The following is a 24,199-nucleotide window of genomic DNA, read 5'->3' as shown; positions in this document are numbered from 1 at the left end:
ACCATAGCGTTTATACTATGCTTTAATTTCCTATTGAAATATAAATGCTCATTAACTGCCGGTCGTATCATTTTGATGGGAGTACCATCCACCAATCCAATTACTCCTGGAATTCCAGACATTGAATAAAAAGCTCGTTTCGCTTCATTTTTATCTTCAGAAGACATTGCAAAAATTATGTGTTTTGGACACAGCATTTTCTCAATTACTTCACAAACTTCAAAACACAACGCGAAAACTGTTTGTTGAGCTAGTCCTGTATGGTGATCTTGTCCAATTTGCTGTTGATACCCTCTTTGCGCCAAAAACTTTAAAGTTGGAGCTAATTTTACAATTTAGGGTATTCCTGTGGACCTTCGTGGAGTTTTTAACTCACTACTTTTGCTATCCAACATATATTTGAACGATTCCTTCCTTAAGCGAAAGTTTTGCACGAAAATATTTAAAAGTAGAAATAGACTTTTCGATCCGGATACAGCCAGGTAGCGGTGAATTTTTCTATGCTGGAACCTAGTACTACAGATATCCATATTTCGGGCCCCGACGAAGCCGATCAGCTTCTACCCATTTGGGGAGGCTGAATTTACCGAATGCTGTGCCATAGGTACCTTCTTTGCCCACTCTGGCGGGCCAGCTCTCAAAGGTGCGCTCCGAGCTCTCATAGAAGTCTTTGGTCTTATCGTCCTTATCTTCCGTCGGGGCGTGGGCGCAAATTAGCGATTAGTTGAAAAATCTCGCTTTGGTGCGGATTGTGGCTAGACAATCGGACCGGAGTGAATGGCAGTACTCGGTGACGGAGTCTTTCTCCCATCAAGAATCCCACAACGAACTTTTGTTCCTTTATATGGCCACTATAATAAATACCACAAGGGCCTTTGCGCCTCAGTCCTTGTCCTTGCAATTTTCTTAGATTTCTTAATACACACCATCTATAAAAATTCTATAAAGCTTTACTTAAAAAGCCGAATATCCCGAGAAACATTAACGATAGCGATTTTGACCTCGAACCGTTTTTATAGAAAATAAAATTTCCTACAAATCTGTCATGTACATTTTTTCTATAGCTTTTCTTCTTCTTTACGAGATACAAAATACGATATACAAAACAATGCGAAATTCGTGGAAAAATCGGGTTTAGAGCCCCGTACTACCTCGCCGGTGTGAGTTACGACATTGTTGCACTGGGCACTTTTTGTAGAATCAACGATTCTGAAAAATATGCGTCTAAAGTCAAAGCGATGCCTTAAAATACCTCTGAGCTATAGGAATTTAAAGATAAAAAATCACGATTGTAGTGTATTTTTAATGGAAAATTGTTTACATGCATTGGTCCAGCTCTTAATGTTAATATTAAAGGCTAAAATTTTCAAGAAATTTTTTTAGGGTATTTCCAAGGAAATTTCGTGACGGGATTAAAAAAAATTCATAGTTCAAAAAAAAATGTAAATCTATATCAATTTCGATTAGTGTTATGTGATACATACAACCGTTAAGTGAACAATACCATTTTACTCTGTAACATCGAACAATTTATACTCACGAAATTTGGATCGATCAGAGCCGGATAAATACTTTAATGTTTGCAAAACATTATAATGAAAATTGTTGCGAATGAAATCAATATTCGTTATTCGATGAAAAGGTGGGTTTCTTTTTAATTTAGATTACAAGCCGTAAACTCACTCAGTTTTCAACACAACTTTTTGCTTATCTGAAAAATATTTATATTAAAATCTAACTAATTTGCTCAAATGGGATATACGTAAGCTAAATTTAATAGTTTGGAGACATGAGAAAACATTAACCAGAAAATAGGAAATCAACATATTAGGGATATGAGGTCGAAAACGATAATCAACAGAAACACTTACACAAATGTGATAACAGAACATCCGGAAAGAGAGACGAATGAAAACAAGACAACAGCAGCTGCGCGGTATTAGAGTAAACGTCACTTCTTCAGTGTTACTTTTTTAAATGTTCCACACTAGCAACTTACACGATGAACTATAATAATATTCCGACCAAAAACAACACTTACTGGACGTCCTTGAAGCCTCTGGAAAGGAGAACAATTAATGAGATAACGAGAAACTTACGAAACGAGTTGTTTTTTTTAACAGCTGTTTCCCAGAAAACTAGTTTTGGCACGTTAGCTCCCTTTTCGTAGACCAGGTCACATATATATATATATATTCGTAATCTGGAGAACTTACTCTATACGTCTATACACATTTTATATCCGAATTCGGAATAGAACACTGAGTCAGCCATATATGCATATATTTACACACTTTGCTAATTTTATTTTTCATTAAACACATTAGTGCATTGTCATGCGCCATGCAAATATACACACACTTTATTTGTTATATTAATTGCATATATTTCTTTGGCGAGATTTAACATGGACGGATGAATGGAGGAGGTTCCCCTGATTAAGAAATGTATTATTTAAACCTCTCTCAAAGCTATAGTTTTCGAGCTGAAATTAATGCATGCTCTTTCGAACACTTCGCAACATTTAATCACACTTTCACACTTACACTAAAATGTTGAATAATTTTTTGAAATAATAGGTTAGGTTAGGTTAGATGGCTGATCAGAGAGATCGCACGAGTTAAAGAAACATAAGTCCACGAACTGCGAGTCAGAATAATATGACTTTATTCATTAACATCCGAAACTTAAATTTAAATTATTTCTAACTGCTTAGCCTATTTACTCGTATACGAGTAGCAGTGAGTAAACAAATATTTTATATCCGCTATTCTTACAATTTGTTGTTTGCTTAATCGGACCATTTAACGGTCGCTCTTTGGTTTGATCATTACTGCTATGACAACAACAACATTAGCTACAGACATTTGTCAGCTGATTTGGCGGTTGTCCTGATCGCCGATGAATGTTATTTTATCACAGCATTGTTGCTGCACATGTTGTTGACAAACAAGTGTCTTCATTGTTTGTTGTTGCATTATTTTGTATTACTTGTTTAACATCTCATACAAGTTATTGGTTTTCGTCTAGCTGTGCATGTACATATATGTATGTTTATATTTAAGTAATTATATGTATGTAAGCTACCAGGCTGTCTCCGGATCGAAAAACCACCAACCAGATCGATCATGTTGTGATAGACCGAAGACACGTCTCCAGTGTTTAGATGTGCGTGCGCTCCGGGGTCCTAACATCGACACGGACCACTATATTGTTGCAGCCAAAATTCGCACCCGCCTCTGTGCAGCAAAAAACGTACGCCAACAAACACAAGGAAGGTTCAACGTCGAGAAGCTGCAATCACAACAGACAGCCGAAAGATTTTCTACTCGGCTTGTACTCCTGCTCTCTGAGAGCACTTGTCAACAACTCGGTATAAAGGAACTGTGGGACGGCATTTCAAGCTCCTTACGTACAGCTGCAACCGAAACCATTGGTTTTCGGAAAGTGCAAGAGAATAGCTGGTACGACGAGGAGCGCCGTGTCTCAGCTGAGAGAAAACAGGCTGCCTACCTCGCAACGTTACGATCAACCACAACACGTGCGGGATGGGATAGATACCGAGAGTTGAAGAGGGAAGCGAGACGCATTTGTAGACAGAAAAAGAAAGAGGCCGAAACCGTGTGAGTACGAAGAGCTTGATAAGCTGGCCGACAGGGGTAATGCTCGAAAATTCTACCAAAAGATGCGAGGGCTTGCAGAAGGTTTCAAGACCGGAGCATACTCTTGTAGAACCCCCCAAGGTGATCTAGCCACCGACGCCCAGAGCATACTTAAATTATGGAGGGAACACTTCTCCAGCCTGCTGAATGGCAGTGAACGCACAACACCAGGAGAAGGCGAACCCGATACCCCAATCGATGACGTTGGAGCAGACGTTCCATTGCCCGACCATGAAGAAGTTCGAATAGCAATTGCCCGCCTGAAAAATAACAAAGCGACAAGAGCCGATGGATTGCCGGCTCAGCTATTCAAAAACGGCGGCGAAGAACTGATAAGGTGCATGCATCAGCTTCTTTGCAAAATATGGTCGGACGAAAGTATGCCCAACGATTGGAATTTAAGTGTGCTATGCCCAATCCATAAAAAAGGAGACCCCACAATCTGCGCCAATACCGTGGGATAAGCCTCCTCAACATCGCGTACAAGGTTCTATCGAGCATATTGTGTGAAAAAATAAAGCCCACCGTCAACAAACTGATTGGACCTTATCAGTGTGGCTTTAGACCTGGAAAATCAACAACCGACCAGATATTCACCATGCGCCAAATCTTGAAAAAGACCCGTGAAAGGAGAATCGACACGCACCACCTATTCGTCGATTTCAAAACTGCTTTCGACAGCACGAAAAGGAGCTGCCTCCATGCCACTATGTCTGAATTTGGTATCCCCACAAAACTAATACGGCTGTGTAAACTGACGTTGAGCTGCAGAACTTAATCGAGCAACAATCTTTTATAAGAGCTTACAGCTGCTGGCGTATGCTGATTAAATTGATATCATCGCCTTCAACACCCGCATCGTTAGTTCTGCTTTCTCCAGACTGAACAAGGAAGCAACGCAAAAGGGTCTGGCAGTGAACGAGGGCAAGACGAAATATCTCCTGTCATCAAACAAACAGTCGTCGCACTCGCGACTTGGCACTCACGTCACTGTTGACAGTCATAACTTTGAAGTTGTAGATAATTCCGTCTATCTTGGAACCAGCGTAAACACCACCAACAATGTCAGCCTAGAAATCCAACGCAGGATAACTCTTGCCAACAGGTGCTACTTCGGGCTGAGTAGGCAATTGAGAAGCAAAGTCCTCTCTCGACAGACAAAAACCAAACTCTATAAGTCTCTCATAATTCCCGTCCTGCTATATGGTGCAGAGGCTTGGACGATGTCAACAGCGGATGAGTCGACGTTGCGAGTTTTCGAGAGAAAAATTCTGCGAAAGATTTATGGTCCTTTGCGCGTTGGCCACGGCGAATATCGCATTCGATGGAACGATGAGCTGTACGAGATATTCGACGACATTGACATAGTTCAGCGAATTAAAAGACAGCGGCTACGCTGGCTAGGTCATGTTGTCCGGATGGATGAAACACTCCAGGGGAAGACCTCCACTCCGTTGGAAGGACCAAGTAGAGAAGGACATGGCTTCGCTTGGAATATCCAATTGGCGCCACGTAGCGAAGAGAAGAAACGACTGGCGCGCTGTTGTTGACTCGGCTATAATCGTTTAAGCAGTGTCTACGCCAGTAAAGAAGAAAAAGAATTATGTGTAAGTATATGATAAGTATGTTTGTAAATTATTATATATATATATATATATATATATATATATATATATATATATGTATATACATGTATGTACATATAACTCCCCCAGGGCTGCTTAAAGAACTACCCCATATTCTTTTTATTTATTTATATATATTTTGATTATGTATTAATTCATATATTTTTATTTTCGATTAAGCTTAAAATAAAGAACAATTTGAAAATTATATCCATATGTAAATAGCTTAACTTGTCTAATATTTAAATGATATTGGTGTAAGTGAATGGAAGGTAAAAGATATGTAGGTTTTTCATATTAAAAATGTAATTTTTTTTTAATTATGTACATGTATGTATGTGTACGAAAGTTTTTGTTTATTTATTTTTTAACTCGCAATCTTAATCCATGTCTCCTGCTAGTGCTATTATGCTGAAATAGTTATCAACAATAGAGTCATTAGTATCCCGACTTTCATTTTTTGCATGTTTTAAAGGCCTTTTTATATTAGATAAATGGACGTTGCTTAGTGGGTTTATTCTAAAGTAAGGTTTGTCTTTGTGCCGCACTCTTTTATAATTTTTAATTGGACCTATTTCTCTACCTTCCTTATAGTCTTCTCTGGCTTTATTTCTTTTATTTATTACACTTTGTTTTACTTTATTTAATTTTGTTGGCTTATCAATAAACGTAACAAACGATAACTTTTTAAAATGGAATATATCTATATGGATAATTTGATTTTTTTTCGTTGCCGTTTCAGTAAAATGAAATAGAGGTCTAATCGGTTTTTTTGAATATTTAATTTGTTGACATTTTTCGCAATTATTAATAATAAGTTGTATTTGTTCTTTTAATTTTGGAAAATAAATTTTGTTTTTTAACGTATGATATGTCTCATTGATATGGTATAAGGCTATTTGTTTGTGAAGGTTTTTTTCATTTTTTATTTCAGTTACTCTTTGGGTACATTTAACAAAATTGATTTTATTATCATGTGAAAACATAGAAATTAATATTTGTTGTATTTTATGATAATCTTTATCTGATACTTCAGAAAAAATTCCTTTCTATCCATTTTAATATTATTCTTCAAAATATTTCTAATGATTGTTTCATTTTCAAGTGGATTTATTTGAATTATTTTTTCTTTTATGCACTACTTTTACTTCAAATGAGGGACTAAAGGTTAATATTATTTGAATTTTGTATTTATTTACTTTTCCTCTTTTATAATAAAATGTTCTAAAAGCTCTTCTGCTGCTGAATGAATAGTTTCTGACATTTCGAAATTCGATTCATTAGAATTATTTTCGTTTATTTTTGGAGAATTTTCTAAACGACTTAGAAAGTCTGCCACCTTATTTTCTTTGCCATTTAAATACTCAATTTCGTAACTAAATTCCTGTAGCTTTAAAAGCCATCGTTGATGACGAGGGGAACATTCTTTGCCTTTATATTTATTATTAAGATATTTTATAGGACAATGGTCTGTAACAATGCGAAATTTTTTTCCATCTATATATGGCCTGAGGTAAGTAACAGCATAAATAATTGCAAGGAATTCCTTATCCTTTGTACTATAATTTTGCTCATGATTATTAAGGGTCCTGGATATGTAACATACCGGATGTCCTTGTTAGGATAAAACTGTCCCAATCGTATAATCACTAGCATCAGTTGTAATAACAAATTCCTTGTCATATTCAAGATATTTTAATATAGGATGAGAAGATATTAATGCTTTAAGATTCTCAAAACTTGCTATTTATTGTGGATCATTTATATTAATTTTATAATCCTTTTTCAAATACTTTATCATTGGATACGCAATCTTTGAATAATAAATAAAGTAATTTTTATATATATTTTTGTAAAATCCGAGGCTAATTAAAAAAAAAAAAAAATTTCTGTAGCGTTTCTTTCTTCTTCAGTTTGACTTACTGTATCTACTTCCATTGGAATAACTGATTGCCTGGTTTGCTGTGTATTATTATAGCTATTATTATTACGTCTATTGGGACTGCCAGGATTTGGCCTTTGACTATTTAATTGACTAGAAAATGAAGATTGATTGGTAAAATTTCCACTATTACCCCTACGAAGGTTATTATTAGTAACTACATTTTGGCTAGAAGGTCTACTGTTACTATTTTGATCCCTAAAACTACTTGTATTATTTTGTTGATAGCTTGCTTCGCTGTTAAATTGATTTTGAAATTCATTGCTTGAATAGTTTTTTGAATTATTCTTGATTAAAAAAAAAAGTATTTAAATTTCCTTCATCCATTCCTATGAAGTCATGAATGGTAGCCTCAGCACTGGCTAAACTAATGATATTTCTAATGGCAAATATTCCAGAACTGTTTAATCCTTTGGATTAACATTCCCGAAAAAAACTTCCTCATCGTTACACCATTATCATCAAATGCACAAAATTCAGTTATATCATTTATAATGGCTTTCACTTTTTTGCTTAAATCTAAAATAGAACTTACTCTAAGTAACGTTATATCCCTAGTTAACTGCATCTGGTCTTTTGATGATTTGAAGTGCTGCTTCAACTTCTTCTTGCAAGTATCCCAGTCTGCTGGTCTATCCAGTTGCAAATAATTTTTGGCATCTCCTTGTATTTTCAAGTCGCACACAATTTGAAAAGTTAATTCTTTCTGTGACTCATAATCCACCATAACTCGATCAACTGAGTTAAGAAATGCAGGTAGCATTTTCGATTCACCATTGAAAGGGGGTAAATATTTTAAATCCCTTTCAATTTTATTTCTTAAGGATGTTGATTGCTGCGCCGCTGATTGGGCCAAAAGCCTTGGGATCGCACTAAGGCATTGAGCCATGGTGGCGTTATCTGGCAAATTGTCATCAGCCATTGTTAAATTATTTATTTTTGTGCTACGTTGTAAAAAATTCAAATAGTTTATAGTTTGACTTTATTCATTAACATCCGAAACATAAATTTAAATTATTTCTAACTGCTTAGTCTATTTATAGTAGTGAGTAAACAAATATTTTATATTCTCTATCGTTACAATTTGTTGTTTGCTTAATCGGACCATTTAACGGTCGCTCTTTGGTTTGATCATTACTGCTATGACAACAACATTAGCTACAGACATTTGTCAGGTGTTTTGGCGTTGTCCTGATCGCCGATGAATGTTATTTTATCACAGCATTGTTGCTGCACATGTTGTTGACAAACAAGTGTCTTCATTGTTTGTTGTTGCATTATTTTGTATTACTTGTTTAACATCTCATACAAGTTATTGGTTTTCGTCTAGCTGTGCATGTAAATGCATATATGTATGTTTATATTTAAGTAATTATGTGTAAGTATATGATAAGTATGTTTGTAAATTATTATATATATATATATATTATATATATATATAGATATATTTATATGTATCTTCATATAACTCAAGTGGACTAACAGATGTAGCCGCTTAGTAGCCAGTACAAATTTGAGGCGGCGCTTAATTTCTATATGTATGTGCTCCCAAGTGTCTAAGTCTTGATCTCCCAAAAGCAGGGCAGTCAAGAAGGAAGTGCTGGCTAGTTTATACTGCATCTTCTTCCAAGCAGCTTCTGCATGCGGCGTCCGGTAAGATTCCTAGTCTTACAGCATGTATGCCAAATGGGGCAGGGGCCCGTCAAGAGCCCGATCACTAATGACAGGCTAGCCTTACTGAGGGCAAAGAGATCATTAGATCTCCTGCGATCTATCTTAGGCCAAAACGCTTTTGCGACCGCGCAGGTACCAATGCTGGCCCATCGCTGACCAAGCAGCCGCGAGGCCCAGCTATCCAGTAGTAGAACACAAGAGGATGCAGGAGCACCTACCCGTTCCCATTCTACCGATAGCGATAGCCTTACTGAGGGCAAAGAGATCATTAGATCTCCTGCGATCTATCTTAGGCCAAAACGCTTTTGCGACCGCGCAGGTACCAATGCTGGCCCATCGCTTGACCAAGCAGCCGCGAGGCCCAGCTATCCAGTAGTAGAACACAAGAGGATGCAGGAGCACCTACCCGTTTCCCATTCTACCGATAGCGATTCTAGGGTGCCTTTCCTTGCTAGCTCATCAGCTTTGCAGTTACCTGCGATTCCGCTGTGGCCCGGCACCAATACAAGTCTTATAATAAAAGCTCTCGCCGCCAGAGACAGTGACCCCAGATACTCTTCGACCAACCCTGAACGTACCGTGAATGAGTTCAGGGCTAGTACCGCCGCTCTGCTATCTGAGTGAATGATCACTTCTCTGAAGGTGGCCACTCTCTTGAGCAGCAAATCTGATGCTACTTTGATGACTACAACCTCAGCCTGGAAAACACTGCAATAGTCGGGAAGTCTGAAGCTGGATTTAATGGAGAGCTCCCGACAGTAGACCCCACCACCAACCTTCCCCCCAAGCTTTGACCCATCCGTAAAGAAGTTCACTGCCCCTCTCCTCCAACGGCTTCTTCCCTGCCAAACCTCCCTCGTCGGTATATGTGCAGAGAAGGAGCCACCGGAGCTCGATAAGGCGACTCCATGATCCAGATGATCCGGTATGCAGTCAAAGCTTGTGAGAATATCCGACAAACGCTGCTTTAGGAACCCAGATTCCCTGAGCCTAATAGCCACCTTTACGGCCATACGCCTTCCGGCAATATCCTCCGGCGTTATGTTCAGAATTGCATTGTGTGCAATAGTTGGGGTAGACCTCAATGCACCGCTCATGCTGATAAGCGCAGCTCGTTTGAACGCTCTTAAGTTTCTTTGCAAGTGTGGTCTTCTGTAAAGCCCTCCACCGCATAAAGACTCCATAGAGCATTATGGGTTTGACTATTGTGTCATAGAGCCAGAGTACCACCTTCGGCGAGAGGCCCCACCTCTTGCCAATAGCTCCTCTACAGCAATATAGGGCAATCGATGCCTTTTTGGCTCTCTCCTCGATATTCGGCTTCTATGAAAGCTTCTTATCCAGGATGAGCCCTAAATACTTCACTGCATCCGCCGGTTGCAGGCGAATACCTCCCAATAGCAGCAACGGTGCCACAGGGATCTTGTATCTTCTGCTAAATGAAACCATTTCTGTTTAATTTGGATTGATGGCGAGTCCACTTCCGACCGCCCATTTTGTAACAACGCTGAGATATCCCTGCGTCAACTCATACACGGTGCTTAGAAACTTTCCTTGCACCATAAGTGCTACATCGTCTGCAAAGGCAATCACCTGACAGCCAAGATCCTCTAAGTTTTTGAGAAGGTTATTAACGACTAGGATCCATAGTAGTGGAGAAAGAAAACGGCACCTCACCACATCAAGGAGCATCTGAAGTGTCTATTCACTGCTCAGCGCTCACTTCCCATTTACATCCTGAGTACCTTCAGTACTACCATTTCGAACCCATAGCTGATGGCTCCCTTTGTTTTACTGAGAGGACCGACGGGCTCCGCGTTAAGCATTATCAGCGCCTGCCGATATATTTCATCGGTTCTCTCTAGCCTTATAACTCTCCAATCATGCGTGGGAAGTGAGGGGTTGCAGTGGACGGTTCGGCTGGCGGCCAGACGTGAACCCTAGGGCAAAGAGGAAGATCCTCTTTGTCCACGGCATCCAGTCTGGCTTCCTTCCAAACCTCCCCCACCAGAGAGAATGCCTTCTTATATAAGATGGCCGTTCTTTCATTGGCACATTTAGTCAGCTTCTGTAACCCATGGTGCCAACCGGCACTAACACATTTTGGGGGTGGTCCAGGGTTATCCTTAACCGCCTTGAGGAAAACCGAAGAGATAGCCGCCGCTACTCTCTTCCACTCTTCATGGAAGATAGCCCCGTCCTCCCTGCTGCGGTCGAGCACACCAAGTACTCTTGCACCAGCACCTTTAGCGATTTCACTGAAGGTTGGCGCAGCCCCCGTTCGCGGTTTTTTGCCAAGGGAGGTTTTTCCCTCGTGCGACCTTTGCCGCTTAACCGCTAGTTCAGGTCTCTTTGCTTCGAGTCGTGACCTATCGGTCTCGCTCTCACTTAGGACACTCTGGGGCCACTCAAGCGTGTTAGCATGCTGCTCAGATTCTTGACCAGCTAATGCCCCCTGTGGATCCGTTTATAATTCTAGCAGAAGTTCCTCTGCTAGTGCTGGCGATTCCGCCGTGTATGAAGGCTCCACCCTTCACTACCTCTTTGCGCCGGCTTCCTCCATCCTGCCGCCTGATGCGGAGGACTCCTACCGGGGTCTTACTCCTGTTGCTGCAGCTACCTAGCAACGGTTTCGTCGCCCCGGGAGCAGCAGCCCCGCCTGGGACAGATCTGGATGTCGATTTCGACGCCCCTTCACCTCCCTTCGTCACATTTTCGTCAGTGTTTGTTGATGTGTCTATGCTATAAGGGTCTCCACTCATGTAAATATGAAGAATTTGTAAGTTAAAGTATTTCGTGTTGTAAGCTATACAAAGAATAGCAATACCTTTTTACCAAAAAGGAATGTTAATATTAGTAAACACCATGCATAGTATATGTATGTATATATAAAAGTTAATATTTGAGAGCTAAAACAATTACCAAAAATTTGTAAAAATTATTATAAGATAGAAAATTAAGTTTGTAATGTATATATAAATTATTATATTTAGAAGCTTTCTTAAATAATTACTGAAACTTTGTAAAAAATAAAATATAACTATTATATATATACATGTAAACTTAAAAATATTAAAAAAAGAGACAAAAGAAAAATTTCAATAGTTTTATTTACATGGAAAAAGGTAACCGATACGATAGGCAGTGGCAATTAATGAATAACCGAACAACTAGGGGCGAGGTAACCGATGCACCTGTTTTCCGTGAGCAATAAATATCGAAACAAATAATCTATCGATTGTAACTCATAATATAACAGTAACGAAACAAACTGTTTTCAATAACTGATAGCCAAGGAAACGTACGCTCTTAACTGAAGAGGAAGAGGCAGTTTTTTTAAAGAAGAGCAAAAAAATATATGCAGCATTTGCTAAAAATCAATGAGAGAGAGCGAGTAAGCTCATCACACCGACGTGTAGTGAAAGAATAGAAATAACTTTTCCCGAGGCTAGAACTAAAGTAACCTATCGGATAACAAATGCATTAAATACTGATAACCTATCGGCGACCAGTTACCCGTCTACTTAAATATATATCAAAGTACATTAAACAATAATTGCGCACTAATAAATACAGATTGCTTAATATTAGTAAAATCAAATATTTTAAGATGTTTTATTACTTCAGGAGCTTCCCAAAACAAAAAAAACTACTATAATAGAACGCAAAAAATTATAAATCACATGCGTTCGACAACTTCGTCTACCCTCACGTGTCTGCCCGTTCGAATATACATGTAATAACTGCCAGCTGTCATTTTACATAAAAACATATTTGACCGTTAAATTGTTAAGGAAGGTAAGTTTTAAATAGATTTTATAATTTCTATTTAAGTTACAAAGATTTGTTATAGTTTTTTGTTAAGAAGGTGCGCCAATTCACAATAGACATTTACAATAAATTGACTGAATCAGCTGTTCACATTTCACTAGATTCTGCAGTGGGTGCTTTCATGGCCTTGATCAAGAAAATCTCCCTAATGTCTTTTGTGCAAACGAAAGGAGTTAAAAAGCTTCCAGATACCGAACATGTGGGCCTAAGAGCATACGAGTATGATTTAGTTTTTACCGAATAAATCCAAAATTCGTCTATATCTTGGGCCTAACCTCATATCCCTAATATGTTGATTTCCTATTCTCTGGTTAATGTTTTCTCATGTCTCCAAACTATTAAATTTAGCTTATGTATATCCCATTTGAGTAAATTAGTTAGATTTTAATATAAATATTTTTCAAACAAGCAAAAAGTTGTGTGGAAACTGAGTGAGTCTAATAGCGGGATTCTGTAACCAGTCTCTAGTCTCTATTTGAGACATTTTGAGGTAAAATCTCAATTTTTAGACTAGTTACTATTCACAAAACAGTCTCTAGCGTTAGTCTCAAAATATTGAGACCTGGTAGATAGCAGGTCACAAAACTAAAAAGAATTCTTGTCTGCCATTTTGAAAGCAACTCAAACACGAAAAGGTTAAAAATAAATCAATTTTACATAAATTTCGTAAATATTATGAAACAAAGTGAACATATATTTTTATTTTTATGGAAAATGATGTTTTTTAACTATGTTAAAGAAAATTTAATATTTGTTATCGACATATTTACTTTCATTCAAGTACAAAAAAAAGCATAAACATCTCTGAATAATGAAATGTAATAGATTTAGTGACTGTCACTTACAGAATAGCAAAATCGTCTCAAGTCTCTAAAATTGTCCCTAACTCAAAATCTGAAATTTAGAGATTTGAGACTGTGTCACGTTACAGAATCGCACGGTAAATTAAAAAGAAACCCACCTTTTCGTCGAATAACGAATATTGAATTTATTCGAAACAAGTTTCATTATAATGTTTTGCAAACATTAAAGTATTTATCCGGCTCTGATCGGTCCAAATTTTGTGAGTATTGTTCACCTAACGGTTGTATGTATCACCTAAAACTAATCGAAATTGATATAGATTTACATTTTTTTTTTGAACTATTAATTTTTTTCAATCCCGTCACGAAATTTCCTTGGAAATACCTTAAAAAAATTCCCTGAAAATTTTAGCCGTTAATATTAACATTTAAGAACTGGTCCAAGGCATATAAACAATTTTCCATTAAAAATACACTACAATCGTGATTTTTTATCTTTAAATTTCTATAGCTCAGAGGTATTTTATGGCATCGCTTTGACTTTAGACGCATATTTCTCAGAATCGTTGATTCTACAAAAGTGCCCAGTGCAACAATGTCTTAAATCACACTGGCGAGGTAGAACGGGGCTCTAAACCCAATTTTTCCCCGAATTTAGATTTTTTTTTGTATCTATCTCGTAAATGACAGGAGCTATAGAAAAAATGTACATGACTGATTTGTAGGAAATTTTATTTTCTATAAAAACGGTTCGAGGTCAAAATCGCTATCATTAATATTTCTCGAGATATTCGGCTTTTTAAGTAAAGCTTTATAGAATTTTTATAGATGGCAAGGAAGGTACCTATGGCACAACATTCGGTAAATTCAGCCTCCCCAAATGAGTAGAAGCTGATCGACTTCGTCGGGGCCCGGAATATGGTTATCTGTAGTACTAGGTTCCAGCATATTCTCTGCTACCTGGCTGTCTCCGGATCGAAAAGTCACCAACCAGATCGATCTTGTTGTGATGGACGGAAGACACGTCTCCCGTGTTTTAGACGAACGTACGCTCCGAGGACCTAAAATCGACTCGGACTACTATCTTATTGCAGCCAAGATACGCACCCGTCTCTGTGCACCAAAAAACGCACGTCAACAAACAGAAGGAAGTGTGAGACGGCATTTCAGGCTCCTTATATACAGCCGCAACCGAAACCTTTGTTTTTCGTAATATGCAAAAGAACAGCTTGTACGATGAAGATTGCCGTGTTGCAGCTGCAGACTGCCTACCTTTCAAAGTTACAATGGACCACAACACGTGTAGACGAAAAAAGAAATAAGCCGGAAGGCCGTGAGTACGAAGAGCTTGACAAGCTGGCCGACAATTACCCCTGTCGCTCGATAATTCTACGAAAAGATGCAGCAACAACAACAGAAGATTTCAAGGCCGGAGGAGACTCTTGTAAAACCCTCAGAGGTGATTTAGTGACACAATGTCCAGAGCTTACTAAAATTATGGGAGGAACGCCTCTCCAGCCTGTTGAGTGGCAGTGAAAACATAACACCAGGAGATGCTGAACCCGATTCCCCAATCGGTGGCGATGAGCAGTCGTTCTATTGCCTGACCATGAAGAAGTTCGAATAGATATTACTCGTCTGTAGAACCGGCCGGATTGCTAGCCCAGCTATTCAAACACGGCGGCAGAGAATTGACATGCATGCATATGAGCATTCTTTATAAAATATGTTCGGACATAGGCATGCTCAACGATTGGAATTTAAGTGTGCTCTGCCCAATTGACAAAAAAACTAATACGGCTGTGCAAACTGACGCTGAGCAACACCAAAAGCTCCGTTTAGGATGGGGAACAACCTCTGCGAGCCGTTCGATACCAAACGTGGCGACCTATCGTGCGACTTCTGCAATCTGCTGCTGGAGAAAGTAATTCGTTGTGCAGAACTTAATCGGGCAGGTACAAAATTTTATAAGAATGTACAGTTGCTGACGTATGCCGATGATATTGATATCATCGACCTCAATACCCGCGCCGTTAGTTCTGCTTTCTCCAGACTAGATAAGGAAGCAAAGCTATTGGGTCTGGCAGTGAACGAGGGCAAGACGAAATATCTCCTGTCATCAAACAAACAGTCGTGGCACTCGCGACAAGGCCCCCACGTCACTGTTGACAGTCAAAACTTCGAAGTCGTAGATAATTTCATCTAGCTTGGAACACCAACAACAACGTCAGCCTCGAAATCCAACGAAGTATATCTATGGCTGGAATTCTACATTTTAAATGGTTGTTCGTTTTATTAAAGTGGAAGATGCCGTTAAGGAATTCTTCTTCTTTACTGGCGTAGACACCGCTTACGCGATTATAGCCGAGTCAACAACAGCGCGCCAGTCGTTTCTTCTCTTCGCTACGTGGCGCCAATTGGATATTCCAAGCGAAGCCAGGTCCTTCTCCACTTGGTCCTTCCAACGGAGTGGAGGTCTTCCTCTTCCTCTGCTTCCCCCGGCGGGTACAGCGTCGAATACTTTCAGAGCTGGAGTTTTTTCGTCCATTCGGACAACATGACCTAGCCAGCGTAGCCGCTGTCTTTTAATTCGCTGAACTATGTCAATGTCGCCGTATATCTCGTACAGCTCATCGTTCCATCGAATGCGATATTCGCCGTGGCCAACGCGCAAAGGACCATAAATCTTTCGCAGAACTTTTCTCTCGAAAACTCGCAACGTCGACTCATCTGTTGTTGACATCGTCCAGGCCTCTGCACCATATAGCAGGACGGGAATTATGAGTGACTTATAGAGTTTGGTTTTTGTCTGTCGAGAGAGGACTTTTGCTTCTCAATTGCCTACTCAGTCCGAAGTAGCACCTGTTGGCAAGAGTTATCCTGCGTTGGATTTCAAAGCTGACATTGTTGGTGGTGTTTACGCTGGTTCCAAGATAGACGAAATTATCTACAACTTCAAAGTTATGACTGTCAACAGTGACGTGAGTGCCAAGTCGCGAGTGCGACGACTGTTTGTTTGATGACAGGAGATATTTCGTCTTGCCCTCGTTCACTGCCAGACCCATTTGCGTTGCTTCCTTGTTCAGTCTGGAGAAAGCAGAACTAACGGCGCGGGTGTTGAGACCGATGATATCAATATCATCGGCATACGCCAGCAGCTGTACACTCTTATAAAAGATTGTACCTGCTCGATTAAGTTCTGCAGCTCGAACTATTTTCTCCAGCAGCAGATTGAAGAAATCGCACGATAGGGAGTTCGCCTTGTCTGAAACCTCGTTTGGTATCGAACGGCTCGGAGAGGTCCTTCCCGATCCTGACGGAGCTTTTGGTCCCGCTCAATGTCAGTTTACACAGCCGTATTAGTTTTGCGGGGATACCAAATTCAGACATTGCGGCATAAAGGCAGCTCCTTTTCGTACTGTCGAAAGCAGCTTTAAAATCGACGAAGAGGTGATGTGTGTCGATTCTTCTTTCACGGGTCTTTTCCAAGATTTGGCGCATGGTGAATATCTGGTCGGTTGTTGATTTACCAGGTCTGAAGCCACACTGATAAGTTCCAATCAGTTTTGTTGACGGTGGGCTTTAATCTTTCACACAATACGCTCGATAGAACCTTATACGCGATATTAAGGAGGCTAATCCCACGGTAGTTGGCGCAGATTGTGGGGTCTCCTTTTTTATGGGATTGGGCATAGCACGCTTAAATTCCAATCGTTGGGCATGCTTTCGTCCGACCATATTTTACAAAGAAGCTGATGCATGCTCCTTATCAGTTCTTCGCCGCCGTGTTTGAATAGCTCGGCTGGCAATCCATCCGCCCCCGCCGCTTTGTTGTTCTTCAGGCGGGTAATTGCTATTCGAACTTCTTCTTGGTCGGGCAATGGAACGTCTTTTCCATCGTCATCGATTGGGGAATCGGGTTCGTCTTCTCCTGGCGTTGTGTGTTCACTGCCATTCAGCAGGCTGGAGAAGTGTTCCCTCCATAATTTAAGTATGCTTCTGGGCATCGGTGACTAGATCACCTTGGGGGGTTCTACATGAGTATGCTCCGGTCTTGAAACCTTCTGTAAGCCGCCGCATCTTTTGGTAGAATTTTCGAGCATTACCCCTGTCGGCCAGCTTATCAAGCTCTTCGTACTCACGCATTTCGGCCTCTTTCTTTTTCTGTCTACAAATGCGTCTCGCTTCCCTCTTCAACTCTCGGTATCTATCCCATCCCGCACGTGTTGTGGTCGATCGTAACGTTGCGAGGTAGGCAGCCTGTTTTCTCTCCGCTGCGACACGGCACTCCTCGTCGTACCAGCTGTTCTTTTGCACCTTCCGAAAACCAATGGTTTCGGTTGCAGCTGTACGTAAGGAGTTTGAAATGCCGTCCCACAGTTCCCTTATTCCGAGTTGTTGACGAGTGCTCTCAGAGAGCAGGAGTGCAAGCCGAGTAGAAAATCGCTCGGCTGTCTGTTGTGATTGCAGCTTCTCGGCGTCGAACCTTCCTTGTGTTTGTTGGCGTGCGTTTTTTGCTGCACAGAGGCGGGTGCGAATCTTAGCTGCAACAAGATAGTGGTCTGAGTCGATGTTAGGACCTCGGAGCGCACGCACATCTAAAACACTGGAGACGTGTCTTCCGTCTATCACAACATGATCGATCTGGTTGGTAGTTTTTCGATCCGGAGACAGCCAGGTAGCTTGATGAATCTTCTTATGCTGGAATCTAGTACTACAGATAACCATATTTCGGGCCCCGGCGAAGTCGATCAGCCTCAACCCATTTGGGGATGTTTCCTCGTGGAGGCTGAATTTACCGACCGTAGTGCCAAAGATACCTTCTTTGCCCACCCTGGCGTTGAAGTCGCCAAGCACGATTTTGACATCGTGGCGGGGGCAGCTCTCATAAGCGAGCTCCAAGCGCTCATAAAAGTCATCTTTGGTCACATCGTCCTTCTCTTCCGTCGGGGCATGGGCGCAAATCAGCGATATGTTGAAGAACCTCGCTTTGATGCGGATTATGGCTAGACGTTCATTCACCGGAGTGAATGATAGTACTCGGCGACGGAGTCTCTCTCCCACCACGAATCCAACACCAAACTTGCGCTCCTTTATATGGCCACTGTAGTAAATGCCACAAGGACCTACTCGTCTTTGTCCTTGTCCCGTCCATCGCATTTCTTGGACGGCGGTGATGTCAGCCTTTATTTTCACGAGGACATCAACCAGCTGGGCAGCGGCACCTTCCCAATTAAGGGACCGGACATTCCAGGTGCATGCCCTCAATTCGTAGTCCTTATTTCGTTTGCCATGGTCGTCATCAAAAGGGGGGTCTCTCATCCGAGGCTGGTTGTTGCTATTCGCTGGGGTTGTTTTTTTACGTGGCGGGTCCCAAACCCAGCGCACAACCCTATGTAGGGGATATTTCGCCTTCTCACGTTAGCTCGCCTTGAAACGGATGTTCTTAGGCTACCCAGAGGATACTTGGTCAAAGACCGGAAGTCGTGAGCTGCTTGAGTCATATGTAAAAGAATCGTTTCTGGCCACTCCCAAGTGAATGGCGATCAGAGAACTTTCCTCACTTGCGTGAACTTCTACATATGACTCCATCCTGACTAATGGTTACTGCTAATGGATTTGCAAAAAATAAGCGGCTAAAAATAGTGCACTGGTTATTACTATTGTAAATAGTCTCAAAAGTGTGTTTACTATAAAACCCAACATTTACATCTGTAGATCCACTAAAAGCAGTGGCTTTTGAATTATTAAATGATATATGTACACAAAAGGTTAGAGAATACAAAAAAGAGCAACACTCTACGCATGGCATCATTTTTGGATCTCGTTTCAAAAATTTCACCTTTTCTGACCCCACAATAGCCGACATATTTAAAAAAATCGTATCATTGCAGATATAAGTAAAGTAATTCAAGAAGCCCAAGCAAGTGAACCCCAAAAATCACAAGTAGAAACCTCAGAGTTTTCAATATGCGGCTACATAGGCTCCAATATTGCGTTTAAACCAGCCGTGAGTTACTTGTAATGCAAGAACCATTATCGAGGTTAAGCGTTATTTGGAAGATGTAGTGATTGCTCGAAATGCGGACCCCTTCAAATGGTGACAGAACAATAAATATACATATCCACGCTTGTCTTTCATAGCTCTGATAAAATTAGAATGTTTAGCGTCATCGGTTCCCTGCGATCGGTTCAAGCTGGACTTATTTTAAGTGAAAGGAAAATGCGCTTGGACGATTGAAAAGACAAAAATGCTGAATTTTTAAATGCGAATCAGTAATAGTGAAGGGTTTTTTTTCAGTTATGATTTTAAAATTTATATTTAATGTGTATATGAGCTAACTTTTTACTTGTTGTTACTTAATTACTTCAACTTAATATTGTTATTTGAATTATATTAATATTATTATCAATCAATTTAAGCAAACTTGAACGTAAATTATTTTTTTAAGTGTTCAAATACATGTTCTTATCTATATTCTCACTAATAAATTCCAAGTGTCAAACTCCAGAAGCAGTCATACACCCCTAAACCATTACATTACCCCCACCGAGTTTCACTGCTGGCAATAAATTTTTCAATTTAAGGCTCTTCATTGATATTTCTCCACACATTTCGTGGTCCATTCGAACCAAATCTATTAAATTTTGATTCGTCGGTGAATATATTTTTCCAAGACGAAGACGGTTTGTTTAAATGTTGTTTAGCAAACGCCACCCTCTTCTTCTTATTTATCTTACTTACGTATGGCTTAGGACGTGCGATTCGTCTATGAAAACCAGAACTATTCAACACATTCCTTACTGTTTGAGGATTTATTTTTTTTGTGTACATTTTAAGAAATGATAAGCACATGTATCTAAACATTTTAACAAATTAATTTAGCCTAAGTGTGTCTTAATCGGCTCTTAATAACAGCAAAATAATTTTTCAACAGGATAACGACCTAAAATACACGTCTTATCTAGTACGTGAATGGTTGTTATACAATTGCAAACAACTCCTTACGCCCCCGCCGTCGCCAGACAATAATCCTATTCAACATATTCGAAACTTATTGGAAAACCGTATTCGAAAATACAGTATACTCTCGAAAAGTAAATCGATTGGTATTTTGGGTAATTTACTTTTTCGAAAAATTTACTTTTCCAAATATATACATAAATTATCTGTTTTTATAATATTAAATGCATTTTTAAACTTAAAAAATTCATTCATTTATTTGCTTCAATAAAACATATGGATTTACATGAAAAACATATGTATTTATTATGAAGAGAAAAAATTTTGAATATTCTTTTGTTTTTTTTTTTCTTTTGCAATTTATTTTCTGACCATTTACATATGTACATATCAGAGGCCTGCACGATTAAGGTAGGCATCGTACGATTACGTTACTAAGTAACACTTCTGACGATTACCACGATGCGAAGGTAACATTGCGCATCGGCATCGCGGCATCGTGGCATCGTACGATTACTATCTGGTATCGTCAATGGCAAATGAAGCGCTATAGTCTTACATGATGTTAATTCGTTGCTGGCTCGACAACGACTGAACGATCGAGCGTAAGCGTACGTGTGAAGTTAGTTTCCACAATTGTTCTAAGAAATGCCGACCACTGGTAACATGTTAGTAATCGGCGATGCCGATACCCACGATGCCGATGCCCACGATGCAAAAGTACCGTTACGAAGCGTGTACTCGCCGCATCGGCATCGCCGCTTGCTAACATGTTACTTTTTTAATTACTCGTGCAGGTCTCTGGTACATATCTCAAAGTTTATTTACTAAACAGACGCGATAAACAAGAGAGTAAATGTTTTTGCAACATCGTAAAAAACACTGCTTGCTTCGTTTCGAATTTTTTATCACACTCTCTGAAAAGTAAATTAAAAATTTACTTTTTCGAGGTGCATGTGTAATCTTAAAAGTGATTTACTTTTCCGCGATTATTTACTTTCTGAGAATTTACTTTTCGAGAGTATACTGTATTGAATTTGTCTCAAAACTGCCTTATCTACTTAGTGGGTCAAAATATCCGGAAATAATACTAGAAATCAAGTGGGGATCATGCGTTGACGTCTTGAGACAATAATTAAAATATAATAATTATAATAAAATGAAGGCCTAAAAATAATAAATACATCTAAAACTATTGTAATTACTTTCATTTTATATAAATAATCATAAGTGCATGTAAGCTTTTTTGATATCAATTAGCCGCATTTTAAGCTTTAGCATTAATTAAAAAAAAACTGATGTGCTTTCTTTAATGTTAAATATACATATTTTGAAATAGCTATAAAAAAAAAACAAAACATATTCATTTTAAAACAAATAGACGTGTCGTAGACGTACAAGACGGGTAATAGTTAAGTAACTGGTCATCCATTACACTGTGATAGTCAAAAAAAAAGACAAGACCAAATTCGACGGTTTCCCCCTATTTCGGGTCCTACGAATCGAACTGCATCATTACTTTTTTGAGTTACAAACATGGTTTCATACAAAAATTTTTGTTGAAGTTTTTCTTCAAAGTGGCCCATTGTAAGAGAAAGGCACATTTTTCTTCGTTCTCTAACTTTTTTAATGTTGACTTTTTTGGTAAACTTTCTTTGGCAAAGCTTCTCAGAATAAGTCCGTCTTTAAGTTCTTAGATGACTGTAAACCCCAAAATCAATGTTTTTGTGTCCTTATAGCCAATATGTCGAAAAAACTGAAACTTAATCCATTTTTTAATGTTTTTTTCCCTCACGTTTCGTCAATATTTTAATTTACCCTTTGATACATGATTATTGTGTACAAATCAGCAAGCAACGAGTCAAGCTTTTTGCCGCTGTACCAATGCTCAAGGGGGGTGGCGACTTGGTGAAATCTTTCTCCATGCTCATCGGATTCAGTCGGAACTTGCTGCTCAATATGGTCCTTGTGATGGTGAAGGAAATGAATTTTTAAGGACATATTCACACCTATTTCTTCAAAAGCGTCCACCATGTCATCCACATATTTTTTTCCAATCTTCAGACCGGTGCACTCCTAAGCAATTTTTGTTTTGAAAAAAGCTATCACAGTGTTATTAATGCCTTCGTTATCCGTTAGGTTAGGTTAGGGCTACAACAAAGATAGTTTTGGGAAAAAAGTAAAAGTATAGTCACTAAAAAGTGATTAGCCATCTTTTACAGAAAATAGTTTGTTTGGTTATTGTTATGTGTTATGTGTGCACCTACTCCCCACAGTAGAGTAGAGTTACCACAACTGCAAGCCCAAGAGGCAACAGGCATTCATCTCAAAGTGCCAGCGTGCGAAACAGAAATATTCCATGGAGGTTATGAACAATGGCCGTCCTTCCGGGACATCTTTACTGCCGTGTACATAAACCATCCAAAACTATCGCAAGCGCAAAAATTGTATCATCTCCGATACAAAACAAAAGGTCAAGTAGGCGTTATAGTAAAACAGTTCGCATTAAGTGATGACAATTTCAATTTGGCTTGGGAAGCTCTGAAAGCCAGATATGAAAACAAAAGAATATTGGTCGACAAGCAAGTAACCATACTCATGAACTTGCCGAAAATTCAGAAAGAAACAAGTGAAGAATTCATAAAATTAGAATCCACTGTTTCAAATTGTTTGTCGGTTCTAACGACACAAAATGTTCCCACAGACAGTTGGGACCCTATTCTGGTAAACATATGCACCGCAGCATTACCAGAAAAATCATTACTTCTATGGGAGCAATCGCTCTCATCAAGAAGAGACTGCCCAACGTGGCAGCAAATGAAAGATTTCCTAACTGCCCAATATGAAATTGCGGAAAGGGTAGATAAAAAAACAATCAGAACTAAAAACGTTCAACCCGACCTAAACAGAAGCTTCAATAGGCCCCAAGTCAATAACAACAACAATTTAAATAGAAGCTTTTTCAAAGCACAATCGTTCACATCTGAACAAAATAAATTCACGTCATGCGAACTATGTACAGGAGGGCATAAGCTAAAAGCTTGCGAAAAATTTAAAAAATTGAATGTGAATGAAAGGAACAACTTTGTCAGGTCAAAAAGACTCTGCACAAACTGCTTGTCCCACTCACACAATCTCAATGCTTGCGTAAGCAAATTTAACTGCGTATATTGCCACAAAAGGCATCATTCTATGTTGCACATAAACAACTTTCCCAACACAACTCAAAGTAGCGCTTTTTCAAAAAAAAGCCACGGGTTTAGTTGCAACAGCAACTCCCGAAACAGAAACGCAACAAAATTGCCAAGAGACACCATGCTGCTCAAAGGCATTAAAATCTCAAACGCTACACAGCGATAATCATAGTAGAGTACTACTACCCACAGCAGTTGTCTCCACCGAACATCGAGGAGAACTGTTCAAACTAAGAGCCCTAATAGACCAAGGGTCCCAACGATCCTTTATAGCGTCTAAGGCCCAAAATAAATTAAAATTGCCAACAAAAACAAGCCAATTATGAAATTACGGGAATGGGCGGAAGAGTAGTACAAAACTCTAACAAAATATGCCCCATTACCCTAATTTCCCCCCAAGCGGATAAGCGCATTCAAGCAAATGCTATTGTCTTACCGCAACTAACAAACATGCTTCCAAGCTATCAAATAAGTAGCAAGCATTGGGATAAGATTTCACATCTG

The sequence above is a fragment of the Bactrocera dorsalis genome, unplaced genomic scaffold (genome assembly GCF_023373825.1).
Source record: "Bactrocera dorsalis isolate Fly_Bdor unplaced genomic scaffold, ASM2337382v1 BdCtg008, whole genome shotgun sequence".
NCBI classification, from domain to species: Eukaryota; Metazoa; Arthropoda; class Insecta; order Diptera; family Tephritidae; genus Bactrocera; species Bactrocera dorsalis.
Note: the sequence above shows the minus strand (reverse complement) of the source record.